Source organism: Mirounga angustirostris, unplaced genomic scaffold (assembly GCF_029215605.1).
Source record: "Mirounga angustirostris isolate CCGP_5_RB_7025 unplaced genomic scaffold, mMirAng1.0.hap1 SCAF_4, whole genome shotgun sequence".
NCBI lineage: Eukaryota > Metazoa > Chordata > Mammalia > Carnivora > Phocidae > Mirounga > Mirounga angustirostris.
Window position 1 is genome coordinate 114,802,852 of NW_026991712.1, and position 24,730 is coordinate 114,827,581.

Below are 24,730 nucleotides of genomic sequence, written 5' to 3' on the forward strand. Positions count from 1 at the left end.
TCATATAATTGGAGTGGTATATTATTAAACCATTATGAAATCATGTTATAGCACATGGTAGTTATGTTCAAAACACTGTTCTTTTTAGCTGCCTCAAATCTTTTTTTTTCTGCATATAACTTTTATAAGTTAGTCCTTTCAGAATATCAGAACAGTGCTTCCTACTCACAGCAGTCACTAGGTATATATATTTTATAAAGATGCATAGAAAAAGATAAGAAATGAAAGTATTTTATTTTTTTAGAAACTAGTTTAAAACACAGATTTTTTTTAAGATTTTATTTTTTTCAGTAACTTCTGTATCCAGCATGTGGCAGAAACCCACAAACCCCCCCGAGATCAAAAGTCATATGCTCTACCAACTAAACCAGCCAGGTGCCCCAACAGATGATTAAAATGAATAAATTATATACCCTGTGATTTAAATATTATATTCTACTTTTTAATTTTTGTTTTTAGAAGGTGACATTTATTGTGCTCATTTTTCTTTCCTGAAAGTGACCAAGCTACTAATTTGAAATGTATATTTTGGTGCTGTTTCAGAACCAAAACATTTACCAAAGGTGAAAAATATTACGTGAATGTGGTTTCCCAAGACCCCTGCTATCATTTTACATAGTATATTTAAGCCCTTTGAGGTCCGAATATTATAGATCATAGCTTATGAGACCTCTTCTCACCCAGAAGGCCAATACAGTAAGGACTTAAGGCCATTCACTGAGAAGATGGAAAAACTTATGTTCTCTCATATATAATTTTAAAGGTCCATTTTCTGTATTAGATATCTGCTACTGCTACATTTCCTATTTTGACACAGGAGGCAAATGTCCTTAAGTCTAAAGCTAACATGGCTGTTTGAATTGATGATTGGGAGCGCTAGTAGAGTAGAGTGGTTTTGGGCCCATGCAGTTTAAAAGGAAGTTAATTCCTCACATAATTACTGCTAAAATCACAGGGTTCTAAATAGTAATACTGGCACAACAGTAAATTTTACTTTCGTGACCCATTTTCTGGATGATCCTCTGAATTGCCTAAAAACACATGCAAAATGTAGTATGTGCAGTTAGCAGTAAATAGAGGCAGTTAGGGCTAACTTTATGTAAGATCTACCAGTATCCTTAATAAATTCCATATTTTATTTAACTTTTCAAAGGAAAGAAAAGTCTGATCCTATTTGTTCTTCATTGCTTCTTCTAGACTCCTCCGTCTGTCCTCCCTAAAATCCTCAGCTTTGAAGCTGGTACTATCAGACCGCTCACTCCTCGTGCTCGTTGCAGCCATCTAACAGTTCCCCCGGATGCCACAGCCTTGAAGATTTTTATCTCCTGGTCTGTGTCTGCAACACTACATATGTTCTAAATCTTGAAGATTTCAGTGTCCATGAGAAAGTGACATTAGAGAAAATTGCCAAAGAAGGTGAGGGAGCTAGTTATGTAATTATCTTGGGGAAGAGTGTAATGGGCTGAGGGAACAAGTGCAAATACTGAAGCAGAGCATGCTTGGTGTGCTGAAGGAAGAGCAAGATGGCCATTATGGCTGGAGAAAAGCCAGGGACAAAGGAGGAGATAAAGTCAGAGAAAGAACAGAACTGGGTCATATAGGGCCTCTATGCCATTGTAAGGCATACAAGATGATAAGATTTTTCTGGGAAATTTATCCTTCACTCTATTTCAGTTTTCAGACACTCATGTCCTAAACCTTGTGTGTATCCATAATTACAGCCCCATCTTTTTTCTCAGTTCTGGTATTCCTACTATGCATTACCATTTCCGGTATTCCAATTTTACTCTCTTTTATACCCTGATTTCAGTAGTTCCTCAACCCCACCAGGGCCTACAATCCAGTGACCTTATATCATTTTTTATTGACTCAGCCTCCTCAAGCCTCCTTGTTCTCCCTTGCTCCCTTATGGAAATTATATCCATCAGTCCTTCGTCAAGATCACACCATTGTAATCACTCATCCCTTGTCCCTCTCTCACTTTGTGTACTCTCTTGACAAAATCTCAACCCCAGCTAAACCAGCTCTCCACACTTATGCTTTTTTTCTCCCAATATTAAAAAAATTGTTTTTAGTAAAAACTTTTGGCCTACACTATCCTCTCCAGCTACCACCCATTGCTATTTCTCCTTTTTAAAGCAAAACTCCTGTCAAAGCTATATATAATGATCATGATAACAGTAAATAACATTTATTAAGCACTTGCTGTGTGCTAGGCACTCTTCCAAATATTTTACATATATTAATCTTATTTCGTTCTCATAGCAATCCAACGAAGTAAAAAATACCAATTTTTACAATGAGAAAAAGGCATGGAGAACTTATTTTCCCAACTACTCACTGGCAAATAGTGAAGCTGGAATTAAAATCCAGTCAGTCTGTCATCAGAGCCTGTACTAGCCCAAAGCAAAATGTTCTAAATCTCAGGTCTCAGCACACTCCAATTTCCAAGAGTGAGTATACCCTACCCCAAGCCTCATTCCTCATAAGCGGTAGTGTAATAGGTTGTTTGCAAAGCCATGATATTGTTAGGTGGAGCTTTTCATGTAACCAGAAGTTTAAAAGTGATTTCTTCTGGGGCGCCCAGGTGGCTCAGTTGGTTAAGTGTCTGTCTTTGGCTCAGGTCGTGATCCCAGGACCCTTGGGATCGAGCCCCCACATCGGGCTCTGCTCAGCAGGAAGTCTGCTTCTCCCTCTCCCTCTGTCTGCCGCTCTGCCTACCTGTGCTCTCTCTCTCTCTGTGTCAAACAAATAAAAATCTTGAATAAAAAAAGGGATTTCTTCTAAGTGAAGGACTCTTTCTCTCATGTAACCTTTTGACTTTAGTCTTTTTGGTTTCCTTGTGCTTTGCATTTCCCTCTTTCTTCTGCTGTGAGTTCATTGGTAAGGGGCTCAAGGCTGCCTCTCTCTTTGGTAGAAGCTCATGCTCATAGTGTGCCAAACAGGAACCAGATTGGGGTCCAGGGAAAAGGAGTCATAAGAAAGACTTTTCTGATCCTGATCTCTAGTTAAGAAAAAGAAAAATCCCTAAACTGAATCAGATTAGTAATAAACACAGTTTCTTTGTCTGAACTGCCCCCTCTGCAGTTGCTACTTCGGAATCTGTGGTGTCAATAGATGGCAAATTAAAAAAAAATAAAAATAAAAATCAGGGAATCTTTGCACAATTTTCAAAGAGGAGAAAAAAACCTAATGACATGATTTTAAACTCATCAATTGGAGTTGTTTTCTTTTTAAACCCTAATGTAACATTCCTAGAGAACTTCTTACTCAGAATTAATCCATTATTAATTTGTCACTTCTTTCTTATATCATCTTTAAGAAGAGAGGAATTCAGTTAAACATTTAGTATGTTTTTAAAGTAACTACTGATTTAGAAAATTTCAAATAGTAAATTCTCAAAATCAGTTTTTAAGTTTTAAGAACAAGGAAACATCAGCTTACTAACTGCCTAAAGTCATTCTAGCTGACTAACCTCATTCTCGTTGGCAGGGGTCATGTGCCCTTTCCTAAATAATTGCTGGCGAAGAGAAGAGATTTCTATGATTGGCTTTTCTGTCTTCCTGTTGAAAGAGGTTGTAGAGTCAACCACCATCCCGAAGGGGAGTGATGTTTCTTATTTGATTTTTCTTTGGTTGTTTTTTTTTTTGTTCCTTTTTGGAAGTTATCCTCTTGTCAGAAATAGTTTAAATCTCTCAGTGTAAAGAACAGGCAAGCTTTTTCCAGCTATGTTCTTGCCCCTCATACCAACCCCCTTTACCATTATAGTGTATATAGTATATAGTTCTGCTTTCCTGTAGCCACATGTTTTGATTATATTCAGCTTGCAAAAATGTTAGACCATTCAGTGTGAATATAATTTTAATATGTTCAAAGGAACTGATATTAATATGAAATCACTAAGAAAGAACAAAAAAGAATTGACCTATAAACAACCATGGCAAAATGAAGTTCTGAACATTTCCCACATGATTACTTTTCACTGTGGAAGTTTTATTTCTCAGAAAATATAAAGCTGAATGATCTTGCCAAACCAGCCTAAACTTGAAGAACAAACTCCATTAGCCCCTTAAGACTAATATCTGAACCAGTTACCTCTTCAGTTCTAAAAAATGTATATAACTTGATAGAGATTTGGCTTAAGAGTCTTAAATCCTATATGCTTTGGGTGAGTTGATCCCTTTTACTAGAATCTCTCTGCCTCAGGGGTTTAGTCTTAATTACTTTTAGTAAATAAACTATCTTCATATAAATGGTTTACAGAAAAGCAATATTATCAAGGATTGTGAAGATAAGGAATATAATTTAACAATCTAAAAACCCAAGGTTTTACTGTGATGTATCCAGTTATACCTGTGTTGGATGTTGCTACTTCCTACTGCTGGAAAAGGCCTTTTATGTGTGTTCAATGTAAACACTAATCCTGATAGCAAGTCCTTCAGGTTAATGCCAATAGTGTGTATGAAGATAAAATCATATTTATAATATGTAATACTCCAGAAGGATTATGTATTGAGTAGGAGCTGTAGAGTACATGAGAGGTTTGACAAGGCTGAGCAGGTCAGAGAGTCTAACTTCTGAAAGTAGAGATCATAGAGTTGAACTAGCACTACAGAGTATTAGGAAGCAGATTTCAGTTTAGAGCAGTTTCAGACTCAACCTAGTGGGGATGCTTAAAGAGCCAACCAGGAGAAAAACAAAAACGAAAATCTTTGCTTCTTTATATGGACCTAAGGGAGGTGTTCCAGGAAAAAAATGTGTTAAAACTCCTACCGGAAGGAAGAAGACTTCTGATCCTATGTTTTCTCTGTCTTTGCCACTGGTTTTCACACAACTACTTTCTCTGGTACTAACTGTCAGAAATACCCAAATGACAAATACAACTTCAGTTGACTTTTTTTTATTGAATAAATACAACTTTTTTCCCCTGACTGTAAGAAAGAAGAAAATTCTGCAGATAGAAGACCTTTTCCCATGGTTTTAGAAAAAAGAAAATGGGTAGTATTTCTCACTATGGTCAGTTGATGATGGTGAAATGAGGAGGAGGAGAAGGTGGACAAAGACGGGGACGATGATAAAAGCATTTTGAAGATTAGTGGCTATTAGGGGAAGGAAGTTGGGAGTAGTGGAAAGAATACTAAAGCAAATATTGTAACTTGATTTTTAGGTCTGGGTTGTTCCCTACCTTAGTCAAACATAAGACTGAATTCATATTAGTTTTCTTATCAGTGGGAAGTGGACTATATGATCTCTTGTCCTGCCTCTAAAATTCTGTAATTACAACAGCAAGTGTCTGTGCTAATGCTAATAAAATAGACTGAACAGTATCAAGAATATGAAAAACATTATATAGAATAAGGTGTCCTTTTATAATTAAGTTACTGTTTAATTGGAGTAGGTTTATGTAACAAAATTTTTTTTTCCAGAACCTCTCTACCTCAGAGAGGGTTGCACAGTTCATTTTGGCGAAGAAAAGGCAGAACTGATGGCACATCATATTGCCACATGGAGGCTAACAATTAGACATAAAGCCAGACAAAATCACAAGGAGAGCCATAAATAAAAGAGAGTCTTAATGTGATTTAAATACCGTGACTGAGTTGCATTCAGTGTTAGCCTGGTCACCAAGTCCAATGCGATATCATCCTCTATAGAGATGTATTCTAGCAAAAGACTTCTGCATCCACCATCTGGCCCCTAACTCAGGGAGCACGTCTCACTGAATGACACATAACCCAGTGGGATGCACCAAATTTGCTTAAACATGAGCACATCCTCTTCTCATAACAAAGGCTGAAAATAACTCTAATTTTATATTCTGTAGACTGTTGTGGAAATTACTAAAACAACAGTCTTCTGGGGAGGCCTATAAACATTCAGTGGTCTTGTTTTCATTGTCACAGCCATAATTTCAAGAAATATTGTAAATTTCAGCTTAAATTGAGAAGCAAATTAGATGTGCTTTAAATTTAAAAATTCATTCTTTATGTGGTTAAAAAAACACATAAAGAGGTAGAAAAGAACTAAACTGTTTGTGACTAGACAGTTTGACCTTCCAAACAGAAGAGTTGGAGCAGAGTTCCTAGAGTTTCTATTCTCTGTCACAACCTTCAGGGAAGTGTGCCAGATGAGAGCTATACTCAAGAGAAATTTCTCTTGAGGTTCTGTTTTTTTTTAGTTTATACCTTAAACTGTGATTTCAGATGTGTTCCAGAGTAAAAGCAATCATATCCAGTATTTCCTGTCTCTAAGATAGAGTCTGCTGGGCTGCTTTTACTCTGTATTACTTTAGAATTATTTTACACTTGAGAAGGAATATTATGATTTGCCTAAATGGAAAGTATTTTTCCTTTTAGTACATGTTTGGCATTCCTTAGAAGGTTAAATATTTTATTAGCTTTTGGGAAGGAAGGATACTATTTTATAGCCTCTTCTCAATTATTTGAAAAGCACCCCAAATCTACAGATCCCAAGTTAATCCTGAAGACTTTTTGATGGTCTGGGGTACCCTGGCCGATAAATATAAATGCTAAAGAAGGGGCAGTTTGTGGAAATAGGGATAAAATTTAAAATAACCATTTTTCTTCAAGTTATATAAAACTATAATGCTTTGTTGGAAAACCTTATGCAAGAACTGAGCCACAATAAAAGTAAAAGGAAACAGAAATATTCTTTAGACACAGCAAACTCAAGGAGGAAGGAAAAATAATCTCTTTAAAGATGAGAAGAAAAGGTATGGAAGTGTTGAATCCCTATATTGTACACCTGAAACTAATATTACACTATAGAAATTAACTAGAATTTATTGTTTTTAAAGATTTTATTTATTTGAGAGAGAGCAAGAGAGACAGGAATAGGGGGAGGGGCAGAGGGAGAAGCAGGCTCCCCGCTGAGCAGGGAGCCCTATGTGGGGGCTCGATCCCAGGACCCTGGGATCATGACCCAAGCCAAAGGCAGACGCTTAACCAACTGAATCACCCAGACACCCCAATTAACTGGAATTTAAATAAAAACTTTTTTAAAAGTTTAAAATGATATGAGATGGAAGAAATATTCATTAAGTGCTAATGCTAAATTTCATGTAAACTGTTAATTAGAAAGGAGAGTAAAGGGTGCCTGGGTGGTACAGTCAGTTAAGGGACCAACTCTTGGTTTCAGCTCAGGTCGTGATCTCAGGGTCATGGGTTCAAGCCCACGTCAAGCTCCAGGCTCAGCGTGTAGTCTGCTTAGGATTCTCTCTCCCTGCCCCCCTAAAATAAATAAATATTTTTAAAAAAGAAAGAAAGTAAAAATGGAGCATGTCACTGACTAATAAGGTAAGAAATAATATGAAATTCTGGGGAAAGCTAGTTAACCTGGACTTCTTTAGGGCTACAGGATTGATAACATTTTCTCAAGTTTAAAGAATTGGCCTGAATTATTATGGAGCCAAATGATAGTGGAGTCACTATCATGAAGGGTAGTGAAGTGAATGAAGACAAGAGAGCATCATAATGCTGAGATTGTCAGATGCCCAGTAAGTGGACTTGCTATCCTGTAAAACTGCTGAAATTAGTATAGGGGGAAGAAATCTTTTTTTTTTTTTAAAGATTTTATTTATTTATTTGAGAGAGAGAAAGAGCACAAGAGGGGGGAGCGGGAGAGGGAGAAGCAGACTCCCTGCTGAGCAGGTAGCCCGATGCGGGACTCGATCCCGGGACTCCAGGATCATGACCTGAGCCGAAGGCAGTCGCTTAACCAACTGAGCCACCCAGGTGCCCTAGGGGGAAGAAATCTTAATTTATAAATTTATTTAAAAATAAAAGCTGGGGTGCCTGGGTGGCTCAATCAGTTAAGCATCTGCCTTCAGCTCAGGTCATGATCACAGAGTCCTGGGATCAAGCCTCATGTCGGGCTCCCTGCTCAGCTGGGAGTCTGCCTCTCCTTCTCCCTTTGCCCCTTCTCCTGCTCCTTCTCTCTCTCTTGCTCACCCCCCCTCTCTCTCAAATAAATAAAATCTTAAAAAAAATAAAAATAAAACAGTAGGCTAGATAATAGCAGTTTTAATGTTTTTTAAGAATAGAGCCTATTCAGCCAGTCTAATACCAGTCCCTAAGCTTCTGTCTTGAATGCATGCTCCACGTGAATATTAAGGGCCATTATATGGAAGATGTGGACCAGCTGTTCTCTTTCTCCCCTGAGTTCCAAAAAATAAGAAATGGGCATACTCTTTAGTGTGAAGGATTTGGGCAAGAATGAGAAAGAATATTGTGAATTGAAGTGCATTGCTGAGTGAATTTTATTCTATGGAAGTCTTTTAAAAAGTCTTGCTATCTCTCAAAACACTTTAGTCTCTCTGTGACATACATAGGTAGCCCTGCAATAAGAGATGTGAATGATTACACAAGAATTAGAAAGTCTTTGGGGCACCTGGGTGGCTCAGTTGTTAAGCATCTGCCTTCAGCTCAGGTCATGATCCCGGGGTCCTGGGATCAAGCCCCGCATCGGGCTCCCTGCTCCACGGGAAGCCGGCTTCTCCCTTTCCCACTCCCCCTGTTTGTGTTCCCTCTCTGGCTATGTCTCTCTCTCTGTCAAATAAATAAATAATCTTTAAAAAAAAAAGGGAATTAGAAAATCTTTGAGTTGGGGAGTAATTAGCCCAAACACCCAGTAACACAAGAGAGAAGCATGGAAATACATAACCACAAAAAAGAGAGGGGGGGGTTGCCTGGGTGGCTCAGTTGATTAAGCAACTGCCTTCAGCTCAGGTCATGATCCCTGGGTCCTGGGATCAAATCCCGCATCAGGCTCTCTGCTCAGCAGGAAGTCTGCTTCTCCCTCTCCCTCTGCCTGCCGCTCCCCCTGCTTGTGAGCTCTCTCTCTCTCTCTCTCTCTGTCAAATAAAATCTTTAAAAAAATTTTTTTTAATTAAAAAAATGAGAGAGACATGTACAGATCAACATAATGACAACATTTAGCTAATTAAACTCCCTGGAAATGTTCTGCTTTTGGAAAGCAAAGAAGTCTTCGTTTTTAGCATTGTCATTTTACATAGTTTTGAATTGAGTCTGATTCTCATTGGCATCTATGATCTATGTATACAGTTTCTGGAACAGCCGTTTCCTGGAGAAAATTTTCAAACAGACATTTGGCATCAGTGGAATATTTTTTTATCACACTGTCAGTGTTTTTCATAGTATAGTGTTTGACTTCCAGAAGATTCAGGCTGTCTTAGAGGCTCTGAGAACCCTAGGGTATTAGGTGAATGCCACATCTATTACACTGAGGGCTTGGATCCTGGGGAACTAGAATTCTGAGAACTAGGATGCTTGACCGAGATTGAACTGTCTGTTTATGCTGGTATAGATACAGGAAGATACCGATAGCATTTTAGCATGGAATTTTTCAACTTCATCCAAACAGCCTGTTAAAAGCCACATTCTCTTGTATCTGTAAAATCATAGATTTCAGTGTAAGAATAATATGTTCAAGAAGATAGAGTTCTGTGCAGTGGCGTCCTGGTAAATGTTTTAATACCTGGTTTTCCAGGCAAGGAGTGTGTGTTGCTGAGGGTGGAGGAGTGGAAGTGGGGGTGATAAGCAGGTGTCTGATTTGTAGCATTTGCCAATTTCTGTGATGTAGATACCCCCACCACGGCCAGTTGCAAGCTACCAAAATGAGATCACTGAAGCAGAGTTGGGAAGAGGTGCACAGTTGCCTCTTGCACATGAGGGGTCCTATGTCAGGTATACAATAAAACACCAAAGTTCAGAAACCTCACTCTGTTATTCAGTGACAGCCACCATTGTCATTATGAAGTGGAACTTCTTACTCTCACCTTGTGGCAAATGGTCTAAAAGCACGCCTAACAAACACATGGCTTCTTTGAGAGCTGTGATTTTTAAATCCTACTGAAGACTTTATTATATAACAGAAGGTTCCCCCATGATACTGGTCTTTGTAGTAGTATCACCCAGCAAACTGGGTGATATTACTATAAACAGCAAATGAAATGCTTATAGGTCAACTGAACTGGTTCTTAGAAGCAGTAAGCACAACCTTCAGAATGGGAAAATCGTTTGGAGGCATGTTTATGGTATTTTTGGTGGATTTTAGTATTTTTGGTGTTAAAAAGACGGTTAATGCACTGAGAAATAGTGTTTACCGTTCAGTTAAAGCCTGGCTGGAAACACATTTCATAGCAGTTCAGAATTTCTCTATTTGCTTATTTTTCGAACCAGAACTATGACATTAACATATCAGTTTATGGCCACTACCTCCTTTCTTCATTCCCAGACCTGCACATATTTTTGTAACCCCAGGATACATTTTATCTCATATCTTCAGTCTCTCTGTAAAAGACTCTTTGTAAAATAAAATGACACTAACTTCCCCAGTGCCAGAATTCCCAAATGCCTCGGGCTCCTGACCATAAAACAATTCTTGGGTAGGGACTGGAAAATCTAGTTGCTTTAATATTTACTTAAGAATGCCTGCTCTTTGTATTTAAAAGACAAAATCATTTGGCAAAAACCCTCCTAAACCTTCAGAGAGAAAGTAAATGGATTCTCAGAACACAATCATTCCAATCATGGTATGGTTAATATTCATTCTAAACTGATAATGTTCAGGAAAACACTTATATTGCTATTTACAGGGAACTTTCACATGGATGTCCTCCCCACTACACAACAGTGAGTAACATTGGTAACATGAAGTGTCACTGTCCAGTTTCAGAGCCCCTGCTAATAATTAATATGTATTTATTCAACAAGTAGGTGATAGGTGCTTTCTATGGTGAGCCATTGTGGAGTCTGTCAAAATGAATTAAGACCAGTCCATTAGTATTTGACTTAAGCTGGGCAGGGTGTAGAAATGCTGACACATGTTTAGACTATATGAAATTTTTATTTTCTCTTATCACTGGGAAAGAATTTAAATTCAAATAGGTCATCACCATGGTCCTAATAAAATTTTTGTTGTTCGATTGTTTTGTTGTTTCTTTTTTTGGCTAATTGTTTAATGTAAATAATAATCACAGTTGATGAATACATCAGTAAGTCAGTGAATTTTATATACCACACATCTAAGGTCATTCTCAAGATTTACTTCTTCACTGAATTTTTTTCCTGACAGTAACAGTTAATGATAGTGTGATCCCAATCTTAATTACTGTGAGTTAGCACAGCTATTCTGCATTGCTATTGGCTAACGAATCAGATTCATTGGCTGGTTCTTACAGGGCTGACATAACATGTCACTGACAGTGACAGAGTAGAAGAGGACAGGAAGAAGGATGAAGAGGAAAGCAAACTTTAGTCAATACACTAAGACAACACTAACACAACATCACAATTTGTGCCTAAGGAAGAAATGAAAAAAACATACAGAGGTCCTCCTGATCATGAGGGAGATCTTAATAAATTAAATATTAAGTTGGGGTGGGCCGGGGGAAAGCATCAGAAGGTAATTAGAAATACAGAAGTAAATTGGGTTTTTCCACCATGTACCAATCCATTTATTTAATTCTTATTCACAATATAATTAGGTGGAACCATGTGAAATTGCTGATATTCAGCCATTTTTGACCTACAAAAATGGTCGTGGGTGTAGTTCAACCTAATAAAACTACAAATTATTGGAAACAAGGTAAATTTGTAAAATACATAGAAAAGCACACTAAATTATCCCATTGCTTCTAATAGTAGGGAACTAGAAAAACAATAATCCAGAAGAAGTTTTTTTTTAAATGCTGTAGTCAACTCCTTAACTTCAAATACCTATGGACTTTTAATCCAAAATACTCTCCATATACTTGGGGAAGATTTGAGAAAACTACATGTTTGCAGGGGTTTTTTGGGGAAGAAAGTAAGCTAGTTAAGCAGACGTTTTCTGTCAGCTCCAGAGGAATGTAACACCAAGCAGTGTTTTTCAATTTTTAAGAATCTGGAGGATGGCAACTTTAGAAAAGATCAACAACAGTCACATGCTGGTGAGTATTAGCCAGTCTTTCTGCAGTGACCATGCAAAATTTCCTCAGCTTTGGAGTCTCCCATCCATAATGTAACTTTGACCTGTGTTGCTGTTCACAGATCCTCCACCACCCTATAGCAGGAGAGTCAATGGGGGTCTTCAAGCAAGCATTTGGGCCTGGTTGTGTCAGCCTTGCCCTGACCCATCCCCTGGGCACAAGTGGGATGTGGACTCTGAAGAGAACCACTGGGCGTGTTATTCCTGCCACTTCTCATCCATGGTTTCTGGGTCATTTGAGATCAGCTTTTTGTGTTTGCTAACAGATCTTAATATATATGTATATATGTTAATATATACATTTTTGTATGTATATAAAATACTTTATATATATATGTATATATAATGGAATATCATCTAACCTTAAAAAGGAGATCCTGCCATTTGCAGCAAGACGGATGAACCTGGAGGACATTATGCCAAGCGAAATAAGCCAGACACAGAAAGAAAAATACTGCATGATCTTATTACATGCGGAGCCTAAAGAAGGTTGGATACATAGAAGTAGAAAGTGGATTGGTGGTTACCAAGTGGGGAAAATAGGGAGATGTTGGTTAAAGGGTACAAAATTGCAGTCCTATAGGATCAATAAGTCTGGAAAGCTAATGTACAATGTGATGGCTATAGCTAGTAATACTGTATAGAATACTGGAAATTCGCTCAGAAAATAGATTTCAGGTGCTCTGACCATGAAAAAAAAAAGGTAACTATATAGAGAGATGGATATGTTAATTCGCTTGACTCTTGTAATCATGTCACTATGTATATGTATGTCAAAACACCAAGTTGTACACCTTAAATATATACAATTTTTATTAAATGATAAAACAGTAACATTGTTTTTAGCCTTGAAACTACAATTTGAGCAGGGCTCAGTAGGGGAATACTCAGCCCTCTCCTACTTACTGTTAACTAGGGCTGCTCAATGACAAATCTGTTGAAAACTCATTCACTCATATGTCTGGTGGTTAATACTAGCTGTCAGCTTGGACTTCAGCTGGGCTGTTGTCTTGAACATCATCATGTGGCCCCTCCATATGTTCTGGGCATTCTTCCAAAATGGTGATTATCACCATTTATCACTCATTCCAAAAATAAGTGTCTCAAGAAAAAGCTGGATGGGAACAGCATCACCTTTTCTTACTCTGCAGCTTAGCAGTAGCCTGAAAATAACAGCCCACATTCTAGGTACCTTCGGGAGCAGAGTGGACTCTATTCACAAAGAATTGTCATTATGGGAACTGTCTGGTGGCTTTGTGGAAAAACAGAAGTTTTACATATATTACCTGACTCAAAACTCATCCAGTGCTAGAGATGCTATACAGATGGTATTTGTTGAGATATTTACAAGGAGACATTTTAGTTGCTGCTGCGAGGGGTTATGTTGGGGCAAACAGTATCTTGATGGAAAAGACTGGGGAATGCAGTGTCCATAAGGGCTTAGAAAAGCTCTTGACATGGAAATCTAGAAGGCCACACAAATGCACAGCGTTGTGTGCATGCGCAAGAAGACCCAAGAAGCTCCCTAAGCTATCACTTCTGGCTGACTTTGAGGCTCTGCACAAGCAGAAAGAAAGTGAACACAGAGTTGTAAACTGCCTGATTGTGTGCTGTAAGTATGCCTCAACACACATTCAAAGCCCCTTGGCAAAAGCCAATATTCTATGGGTTCCAGGCATTTAAGGAAGTCTCTATACAATTATTAGCTGACCACTAAGCCAGCCAAGCAGAAACTGCAGTGGCCACACATAGGAAATGATACAGTTTTATGGGATTCGTTCAGAAAAGTCACTAAACAAGAGTCCCTAAGGGGGGAGAGAGAGAAACTAATTTCCAGACTTGCCACATTATAATAGTCAATATATCCAGTTTTCTAAAAACAATGAGGCATACTATGAAACAAAGTATGACTCCTCAAAAAAAATTTTTTTTTAACTAATAGTGTCTAGAAATAGCCCAGGTATTGGACTTTGTAGACAAAAACCTCAAATCAACTACTTTAAATATGTTCAAAGGAGGGGCGCCGGGTGACTCAGTTAAGTGTCTGCCTTCAGCTCAGGTCATGATCCCAGGGTCCTGGGGTCAAGTCCCGCATCAGGCTTTCTGCTCAGTGGAGAGTCTGCTTCTTGTCTCCCTCTGCTGCTCTCTCTCTCTCTCTCTGTCAAATAAAATCTTTTTTAAAAATAATAAATGTGTTCAAAGGAAATCCCATTTAGATAACTCAAGAAAATATCAGAATGATGTCTCACAAATAGAGACTATTAATACATAGAAATGATAAGTAAACAAATGGAAATTTTGAAGTTGGAGAGTATAATAACTGAAATTAAAAATGCACTTGGATGGCTCAACAGATTTGAGCTAGAAGGATGAAAAATTCAAGAGAAATCAGTAATAGAAGGAAAATTGGGAAATTCACAAATGCAGAAATAAACACATTTCTAAATAACCAATGGGTCAAACAAAATTGTAAGGGAAATAAAATACTTTGAGATAAACAAATGAAATCACATTATAAAAAAATTTAAAGGATGCAACAAAAGCAGTAAGTAGTAAGAGGTTAGTATATAGGGGCACCTAGCTGGCTCAGTCAGAACATGTGACTCTTGATCGCACGGTCATGAATTCAAGCCCCATGTTGGGTGTAAAGTTTATGTGTATATATGGGGGGGGGGCAAACATAAAGGTGTCCATGCTTACAGCTTACATTATAAAAGAAGAAAGATCTCAAGTCAATAACCTAACCTATCTTAAACTAGAAAGAGAGGCCCCTAGGTGGTTCCATCAGTTAAACATCTACCTTTCACTCAGGTCATGATCTTAGCGTCCTGGAATCGAGCCCCACATCAAGCTCCCTCCTCAGTGAGGAGTCTGCTTCTGCCTCTGCCACTCCCCCTGCTTGTCAAATAAATAAAATTTTAAAAATTAAAGAAACTAGAAAAAGGAAACTAAACCCAAAACAGGCATAAGGAAGGAAATAATAGATGATAAAAATACAATAGAAAAAATCAACATAACTAAAAGATCCTTGACAAAAGTCAGCAAACTTGACAAAACTCTACATAGATCAAGAAAAAAGGCTCAAATTACTAAAATCAGAAATGAAAGGACATTACTACTCACTTTACAGAAAAAAGAATTATGGGGGGGGATACTAGCAATTATATGCCAACCAATTAGATAACTAGATGAAATGGATAAATTCCTAGGAACACAAACAACCAAAACTGATTCAAAAGAAATAGAACTATACAAGAAAAGAGATTGAGTTAGTAATTTTAAAAAAAACTTCCAATACAGAAAAGCCCAGGACTAGATAGCTTCACTGGTGAATTCTTCCAAACATTTAAAGAACAACTAACGTCAATCCTCAAAACTCTTCCAAAAAATAAAATAGAGAACATGTCATAACTCAATCTAATAGCCCAGTGTTACCCTGAAACCAAGACCAAAGACATCAAGGAAAGGAAAACTATAGACTAAATCTCTTATGAATATAGATGCAAAAATCAACAAAATACTTGCAAAACTAATCCAGCAGCACAGAAAAGTATTACCAACCAGAATTTATCCCAGGAATGGAAAGTTGTTTCAAAATTTGAAAATCTATGTATTACACCCTATTAATAGAATAAGGGGGGGGGGCATCATTTCAATAGGTGCAGAAAAGAGCATTTGGCAAAATCCCAACATCCTTCTATATAATATAAATATATGTAAATTGTGACAATAAGAATATATACTGGGGGGAGGAGAGGTAAAAGTTTTTATATGCAAGTGAAGTAATAAGCTTAAAATAGACTATTTTAAATGTATTTCATGTAAATCCCAGGGTAACTATGAAGAAGATACCTATAGAAGTTACACAAAAAATCAAAGTCTATCAATTCAAAAAGAACACGAAGACAATAGAAAAAAAAAGGATAAAAGAACTACAAGACAGAATGTTTAACAAAATGGCAAAAGTCCTTCTCTATCAATAATTAAATGTAAATGGATTAAACTTCCAACCAAAAGACAGAGTGACTGGATAGAAAACCTGGATCAACTATATGTTGTTTACAAGAAACTCACTTTAGGACACACATAAGCTTAAAGTGAAGGGATGAAAAAAGATTAACCCTTAGCTAGAGTAAGAAAAAAAGAAGACTCAAGTAAAATCAGAAGTGAAAGGAGAAGACATCACAGTGGAGGTCTCAGAAGTAAAAAAAGATTATTATAAACATACGTCAGTAAGTTGGATATCCTAGAAACAATGGATAAATTCTTAGAAATATACAACCTATCAAGCCTGGGTCAAGAAAAAATAGCCTGAACGACAAATAACAAATATGGAGATTGAACCAGTAATCAAAAACCTACCACAGAAGAAAACCCCAGGAGCTTTACAGGTGAATTCTAACAAACATTCAAAGAATTAATACCAATTTTTTTTAAACTCTTAACAAAAAATAGAAGAAAGAACCATTCCAAACTCATTTTATGAAGCCATCATCACAGTGATATCAAAGCCAGACAAAAACACCACAAGAAAAGAAAATTATAGGTCAATACCTCTAATGAATATAGATGCAAAAATAACAAAATCTAGCAAATTGAATTCAGTAGCACATTAAAAGGATCACACACCATGATCAAGGGGGATTTATCCCTGGGATATGAGGATGGCTCAACTTAACAAACCAATAAATGTGATACAGCACATAAACAGAATGAAAGGTAAAACCCAAATCATCTCAGTAGATGCAGAAAAAGCAAGAAGAACAAAGTTGGAGGTATCATACCCCCGGATTTCATAATATATTACAAGCTACAGTAATCAGAACAGTTTGGTATTGGCATAAAAACAGACATATAGGCCACGGGAAGAGAATAGAGAGCCCAGAAATAAGTCCACACATTTATGGTCAACTAGTCTTCAACAAGGGTGCCAAGTATGCACAATGGGGAAAGGAAGGTCTCTTCAATAAATGGTGTTGAAAAAAAAAACAATATCCACATGCAGAAGAATGGAATTGGACATCTCACACCATATACAAAAATCAACTCAATGGATTAAAGTCTTTAAGGCCTGAAACTATAAAAAAAAAAAAAGATAACCTAGGTAAAATGCTTTTTGCCATTGATCTTGGCTATAAAACACCAAAAACAATGGCAACAAAAGCAAAAATAGGTAAGTGGGATTGCATCTAACTAAAATGCTGCAGAGCAAAGGATACAACAGAGTGAAAAAGCAGCCTGTAGAGTAGGAGAAAGTATTTGCAAACCATGTATCTGATAAGGGTTCAGTGAGGAACTTATATAACTTCGTGGGAAACAAAAACAAAATATTGTTTTTAAGATGGGCAAAGGACCTGAATAGATATGTCTCAGAAGACATACGAACATATAAATGGCCCAAAGGTACATGAAAAGATGCTCAACATCCCTGATCAGCAGGAAGTGCAAATCAAAACCACACTGAGATTAGAATGGCTGTTACCAAAAAGACAAGAGATAACAAATGTTGGTGAAGATGTGGAGAAAAGGGAATCCTTGTATACTGTTGGTGGGAGTGTAAATTGGTATAGCCATTATGGAAAACGATATGGATGTTCCTTTAAAAATTAAAAAATAGGGGCACCTGGGTGGCTCAGTCGTTAAGCTTCTGCCTTCGGCTCAGGTCATGATCCCAGGGTTCTGGGATCGAGCCCTGCATCGGGCTCCCTGCTCAGTGGGGAGCCTGCTTCTCCCTCTCCCCCTGCTTGTGTTTCCCTCTCTGTGTGTCTCTCTCTCTGTCAAATAAATAAAATCTTTTTTTAAAAAATTAAAAAATAGATCTACCATATAGATTCAGCAACTCATCTTCTGGGTATATATCCAAAGGAAATGAAATCAGTATCACAAAGATATCAGCAATTCCATGTTCATTGCAGCATTATTCACAATTGCCATGATATGGAAACATAAGTGTCAACAGATAAATGGTTAAAGAAAATGTCACACACACACTAGAATATTATTCAGCCTTAAAATAAAAAGAGGAAATCCTGCCATTTGCAACAACATAGATGAACCTGGAGGACGTTATGTCAAGTGAAATAAGCCAGACACAGAAAGATAAATACAGCATGATCTCTTATATGTGAAATCTAAAACTCATAGAAGCAGAGAATAGAACGATGGTTGCCTGAGGGTAGCATAGTGGGGAGGTGGGGGAAATGGGGAAATGTTGGTACAGTTTCAGTTATTTAAGATGAATGAGTTCTAAAGTTCTAATGTATAGCATGGTGACTACAGTCAATAATACTGTATTGTATACTTGAAATTTGCTAATATAGTAAATCTTAGATGTTCTCACCACACACACACACACACACAAATGGCAACTAGATAGGGGGAATAATATGCTAATTAGTTTGATTGTGGTGATAATTTAACAGTGTGTACCTACATCAAAACATCAAATTATACACTTTGAATATATACAGTTTTTGTGTGATGATTATACCTCAGTAAAGCTAAAAAAAAAAAAGTCCTTTTATGATAAAAAACATTCAACAAACAAGGAATATAAGAAAACTTCCTCAATCTGATAAAAGACGTCTATGAAAAATCCACAGCTATCATCATACAGTAAATATATGCAGAAAAGACTGAAAGTTTTGCCCTTAAGATCAGAAAAAAGACAAGGATGTTTACTTGCTCTCAAAACTTCTATTCAACATTGTAGTGGAGGTTTTAGCTGGAGCAATTAGTGAAGAAAAATAAAGATATTCATATTGGGGGGAAAAGGAAGCAAAATGATCTCTCTTTGCAGACGGCATGATCTTATACATTTGGAAAACCTTAAACCCTTGACATGCATGCCAAGACCATTCAATGGGGGAAAGAATAGTCTTTTCAACAAATGGTAGTGGGACAATTAGGTATCTTCATGCAAAAGAATGAATTTAGACCACCGCCTCACACCATATACAAAAATTAACTCAAAATGGATCAACAACCGAAATGTTTTCAGAGCTAAACCAAAAAAATCTTAGAAAAAACACAGGTATAAATCTTGGTGACACTGGATTAGGCAACAGTTTCTTAGACATAACAAAACATAAGCAACAAGAGAAAAAACATAAATTGGACTTCAATGAATTAAAAGCTTTTGAATCAAAGGACACTATCAAGAAAGTGAAAAGACAACCTACAGAGTGGGAGAAAATGGTTGCAAATCATGTATCTCATAAGGATCTAGTATCCAAAATATATAAAGTTCTCTTACACTTCAATAATAACCCAATTTAGAAACAGGCAAAAAATTTGAGTAGATATTTCTCCAAAGATTTTTAAATGGCCAATAAGCACATTAAAACATGCTCAACATCATCAGTCATTAGGGAAATGCAAACCAAAACCACAGTGAGATACCACTTCACACCCACTAAGATGGCTGTAATAAAAGACCATAAAATGTGTTGGTAAGGATGTGGAGAAGTCGGAACCTTTATATATCACTGGTGGGATTGTAAAATGGTATGGCCACTTTGGAAAACAGTTTGGCAGTTGCTCAAAAATGAAGAATTGAAAACATGTTCACACAAAAATTTGCACATTAATTTTTATAGTAGCACTATTCATAATAGCCAAAACGTAGAAGCAACCCAAATATCCACCAACTGATGAATGGATAAACAAAATGTGGTATATCTGTACAATAAAATAATACCCATAAGAACAAAGGAAATACTAACACATGCTTAAACGTGGATAGATCTTGAAAATATGATGCTAATGAAAGAAGCCAGACATAAAAGGCCAAATATTGCATGATTCCCTGTATGAAGTCTGCAGAATAGGCAAATCTGCAGAATAGCCAAATCCATAGAGACAGAAAGTAGATTGGTGGCTGCCAGGGAATTGAGGGGAGGGGCTGTGCAGAAGGAAGAACGGGAAATGGGAGTGACTGCTAATAGATATGGAGGTTCTTTTAGATGTGACAGAAATGTTCTCGAATTACTGTGAGTATACTAAAATCCACTGAATTGTAAACTTTAAAATGGTGAATTTTATGTATGTGAACTATATTTCCATAAATAAATTACAAAATAAGAGATGAAAAGGGAGTCACTAAATCCAGCCGCATTCAAGGAGATGGGAATAAGACTCCACCTTTTGATGGGAGGGAGTGTCAAAGAATTTGTTCAGCAAATGTTTCCAAACCACACATACTATACATTCATCAAAATGGCTAAAATTAAAGACTGGCAATAAATGTTGGCCAAGAGCAACCGAAACTCTCACTGTTGGTGAGAATGTAAAATGATACAAACACTTTGGAAAACATTTTGGTAGTTTCTTATAAAATTAAATATATGCTGGGCGCCTGGGTGGCTCAGTTGGTTAAGAAAGTGCCTTCGGCTCAGGTCATGATCCTGGAGTCCCAGGATCAAGTCCCGCATCGGGCTCCCTGCTCAGCAGGGAGTCTGCTTCTCCCTCTGACCCTCCCCCTTCTAATGCTCTCATTCTCTCCCTCTCAAATAAATAAATAAAATCTTTTTTAAAAATTAAGTATATCCTTACTTAACGTGACAATCACATCCCTGGGTATTTCAAGAGAAAAACCTATATCCACACAAAGGCTTGTACATAAGTATGTATAGCAGCTTTATGCATTATAAACCAAAGCTGGAAATAACAGTATTGAATAAACTGGGGTTTATCCAAACAATGGAATAATGCTCAGCGATAAAAAAGAGTGAACTACTGATACATGCATAAACACAAGTAAACTTCAAAAACAAGCTGAGTGAAAGAAGCCAGACACAAAAAAGAAAATAAGGTATTGTTCCAGTTTATATGAAACTATAGAAAATACAAATCTAACATATAGTGACTGAAGGCAGGTTGGTGGTTGCTTGGGTTGGAGGTGGGACACTTTGACTTCAAAGGGACACAAGGAAACTTTTTTTGGGTGATAAAATTCCTGTATCTTGATTGTGGTAGTGGTTACACAAAATGGTCAAAATATATAGAAATGCACACTTAAATGGATATATTTCATTCTATATAAATTACCTCTTAAAAAAGTTAGGCAAAAAATTCATCCAGAATTTAACCCTCTCTTAATTGTTTCTATCCTGATCAAAATCACCATCATTTTTCACCTGGTTTATCACAACAGGCTTCTAACTTTTCTCTACTCTTGACCTCTTTCAGCCTATTTGCAACATAGCATTCATGTGATGCTATTAAAACACAAGTCATATGACACCATTTTTTCTGTTTAAAATCCTCCAGTGACTTCCAATCTTACTTTAAGCAAATGTCAAGGGAAACTAATTTACAATAACTCTTTATGTGATCTGCCTCTATCCTCCATCCCCAACATCTGTCTGCCTCCTTTTCCACTCCAGCATTCTGGCCACTTTGTGGCTTTTTGAACACCCCACGCACGTTCCTATCTCACACCTGTACATTGCTGTTCCTTTTGCTTTGGATGCTTTCCCCCAGGATTCCTACATGGCTCTCTTTCTCACTTCCTTCAAGTCTTTACTCAAATGTTACCTTTTCTGCAAGGCCTTCTTTGACCACCTTATTTAAAATTCCAAGCCCTTGTCCGGGTTTAAAAACATTTTGGCAATTTGGTGATTTGCGGAGATACTTTACAAAGTAAATAGTAAATGATGTGAAAATAATTGATTTTTTTTTTTCCTTTGTGAAGGAAATGTTCGTTAGGTCTGCTCAGCAACTGTATGGGGCTCAAATTCGTGCTAACTCAATTTGTTGACCTGTAAATGCAGGGATGCCTCTAACACACCCTTAACGAACCTCAGACAATTTTACCAGCTTGAAAAGCTCCAAGGTAAGAACAGGTATTTAACAGTGAAGTGGGAATCTTGTTGAAAGTTGCCAAAGCTATGAACAGCATGGCCTAATTGTGAGAGACCAAGGACTCCTGTGCCAAATAAGTTGGGCTGTTACTTCTAAACAGAAAGGGCATAAATTGACTAGGGCCTGCTTTTTGTAAACAAAGAGGTTTCCAACATATGCATAACTAAAAAGAACTGTTTGTGACAGAGTCCTCTGCTTCCTGTCCCTCTGCCCCTCATCCCCCTAAGTTTTGGTCATCAGCCCAGGTTTTTTTTTTTTTTATTTTTAAAAAATTTTTATTATAAAGTGTTTTTTTTTTAATTTTTAAGTAATCTCTACACCCAACATGGGGCTTGAACCCACAACCCCGAGATCAAGAGTGGCACGCTCCACTGACTGAGCCAGCCAGGTGTCCCATTAGCCCATGCTTTTAAAAAACAAAACAAAAAACAAACCTTCAGGGACTGAGTGGGTCTCAGAAAAACCTGTATATTGGAAATTTTAGAGAAATCCTTTGCCTTTTATTGTGACAAATAGAGAAAGTGTGAAGGCCAGACTTTCCATGGAGACTGAGAATAAGGTTAGGCTTAAGGCCAGCTGAGAAAAAATTTATGCTGTTAAGGGCATATTTAATATGAGTGATTTCTGAAGTGTTTGTCATTTCTGTTTTCTCCCCCTGAATTGTATAAAGTGCTGACTGGTGTTCTCAAGGATAGAAATTATTCTCAGAAGACCATATCTCCTTCTTAGGGGAAGAAGGGCCCAGCATTGCTATGGCAGGAGTTCTTGATTTGGAGTGAGGTATTAAGTGGAGGTGGTGGGGCCTTCACATAAAGTGACCTGAAAAGGGGAGAGAGGAGGGCACGAGGAGAAGAAGAAGGGGAGGGCAAAGATTCTCGGGCCAGGGAAGAAAATGACTTGCTCAGCGTTATGTGTGTATGTGCCAGGATTAAAATATATACGTATGTATATTAAATTCAAAGTGTTTTCTCTCCTTACCAACTTGATTTTGCTTGTTACTACTGGACCTTTCACCACTGCTGGGCCTGGAGGTGAAATGATAGGAACTAAAGGAGGCTGGATCACTCCACCTGGGAAAAAACACAGAGCCCCCAAACAGGCCCTGGAGGTAAGGCAAGTGAGGAGAGAGCCACAGCCCAGAGCTCTAGGAGTCTGAGGGGAGGGGGAAGAAAGGAGGTCTGAGTGTAGTAGACAAAGAGGAGTTTAAAGAGTATTCCTATGTGTTCTGAGGTGTAAGTGCCCTCTGCCTCTCAAACAAAAGCTTTCCATAATGATGCACATTCTTCTCAAAGCATTTGGAATTGGATTGGGCTGCATCACTGTGGCCTTAAGATAACATTTAATGGCAAAACTGAGATTAGAAGTCAGTCTTCCTGTCTCCTTTGTTAGCTACTAAAGAATTACCTCCTTGGATAATGTAAAGATGTTGGTCCAGCCCCTGCTTCCTGAGAGCTGCAGAGTTTAGGAGATGAGCAGGTTTATCTTGGTTCCTCACAACACTTCACAACTCATGCCTGGGCGCCCTGTGGAGAAAGACTTACCCCTCACCCAGGGCTCTCTTCCCAAGAGGCTCTGTGAAACTTGGGGAAAAGAGCAGAAGTGCTTTACTGCCCCGGGAGGCAGAGTGGAACACAGCCAGGAGAAGGACAATAATCACCTGTCCCATGGAACACATTGAAACTCTAGCCCACTATGAGCCCCTTTTACTATTCTTGCCCCTGCTCTGAAATCAACTTTTCCTCCAAGGAACTAAATTATTGAAAAGACTATTTTTATCAATTGAATTACCTTGTGACCTTCTTTGAAAATCAAATGACCTTTTTTTTTTTTTAAAGATTTTATTTATTTATGAGAGAGAGAGAATGAGAGACAGAGAGCATGAGAGGGAGGAGGGTCAGAGGGAGAAGCAGACTCCCTGCCGAGCAGGGAGCCCGATGCGGGACTCGATCCTGGGACTCCAGGATCATGACCTGAGCCGAAGGCAGTCGCTTAACCAACTGAGCCACCCAGGTGCCCCAAAAATCAAATGACCTTATATATGACTCTATTTTTAAGACTCTCTTCAGTTTAATTGTCTATGCTTATAACAATACTATACTGTCCTTTATTAATGTAGCTTTATATGTAGTAAGTCATAAAGTCAGATAATTTAAGTCTTCCAGTATTGCTCTTTTTCAAGATTGTTTTAGACACTGTAGGTCCTTTGCATTTTCATATAACTTTTAGAATCAAGGAATCAATTTCTATTTTAAAAATCTGGCATTATGATTGGGATTATATTGAATCTATAGATCAATTTTGGGAGAATTGACACCTTAAGAGCATTGAGTCTACCAGTTCATAAATGTGAAATGCCTCCTTATTTATCCAGGCCTTATTTAATTTGTTTTAGCAGTGTTTACTAGTTTTCAATGTAGACAGAGTGCTCACATACATTTTGTTAAATTTATTACTCAGTTACTAAATTTTATGTTATTTGATGCTATTATAAATGGAATTTTTAAATATTTCATTTTCTAATTGTTTTCTGCTAGTATATAGAAACAAAGGAAATACAGTTGACCCTTGAACAATGCAAGGGTTAGGGTCAATGACTCCCCCAAAATTTAACTACTAATAGCCTACTGTTGACTAGAAGCTGTGCCAATAACATAAACAGTCAATTAACATATATTTTGTATATTATATGCATTATATACTTTTTTTTACAATAAAGAAAGTTAAAGAAAATAAAATGTTACTAAGAAAATCATAAGGAAGAGAAAATACATTTATAGTACTGCATATAACTGGACCCACACAGTTCAAACCCATGTTATTTAAGGGTCAACTGTACAATTGATTTTTATATTTTGAA

General features: G+C 37.4%; 1 protein-coding gene across 16 annotated transcripts in view; it reads left to right on the forward strand.

Annotated features, from left to right (window-relative positions):
- ZNF644 (zinc finger protein 644) overlaps positions 1-24,730 on the forward strand; it is a 211,132-nt gene that overhangs the window by 111,918 nt on the left and 74,484 nt on the right. For 2 of the 16 annotated variants that reach the window (XM_064588850.1, XM_064588838.1), the window contains exon 8: positions 11,923-13,089. The exons of 8 other annotated variants lie outside the window; for them this stretch is intronic. The gene's annotated coding sequence lies outside the window, so the exon portion shown is untranslated. Of the gene's footprint in view, positions 1-1,197; positions 22,982-24,730 lie in introns of those variants that run through there. 6 more of the 16 variants (XM_064588853.1, XM_064588840.1, XM_064588852.1 and 3 more) reach the window with 5 other exon arrangements.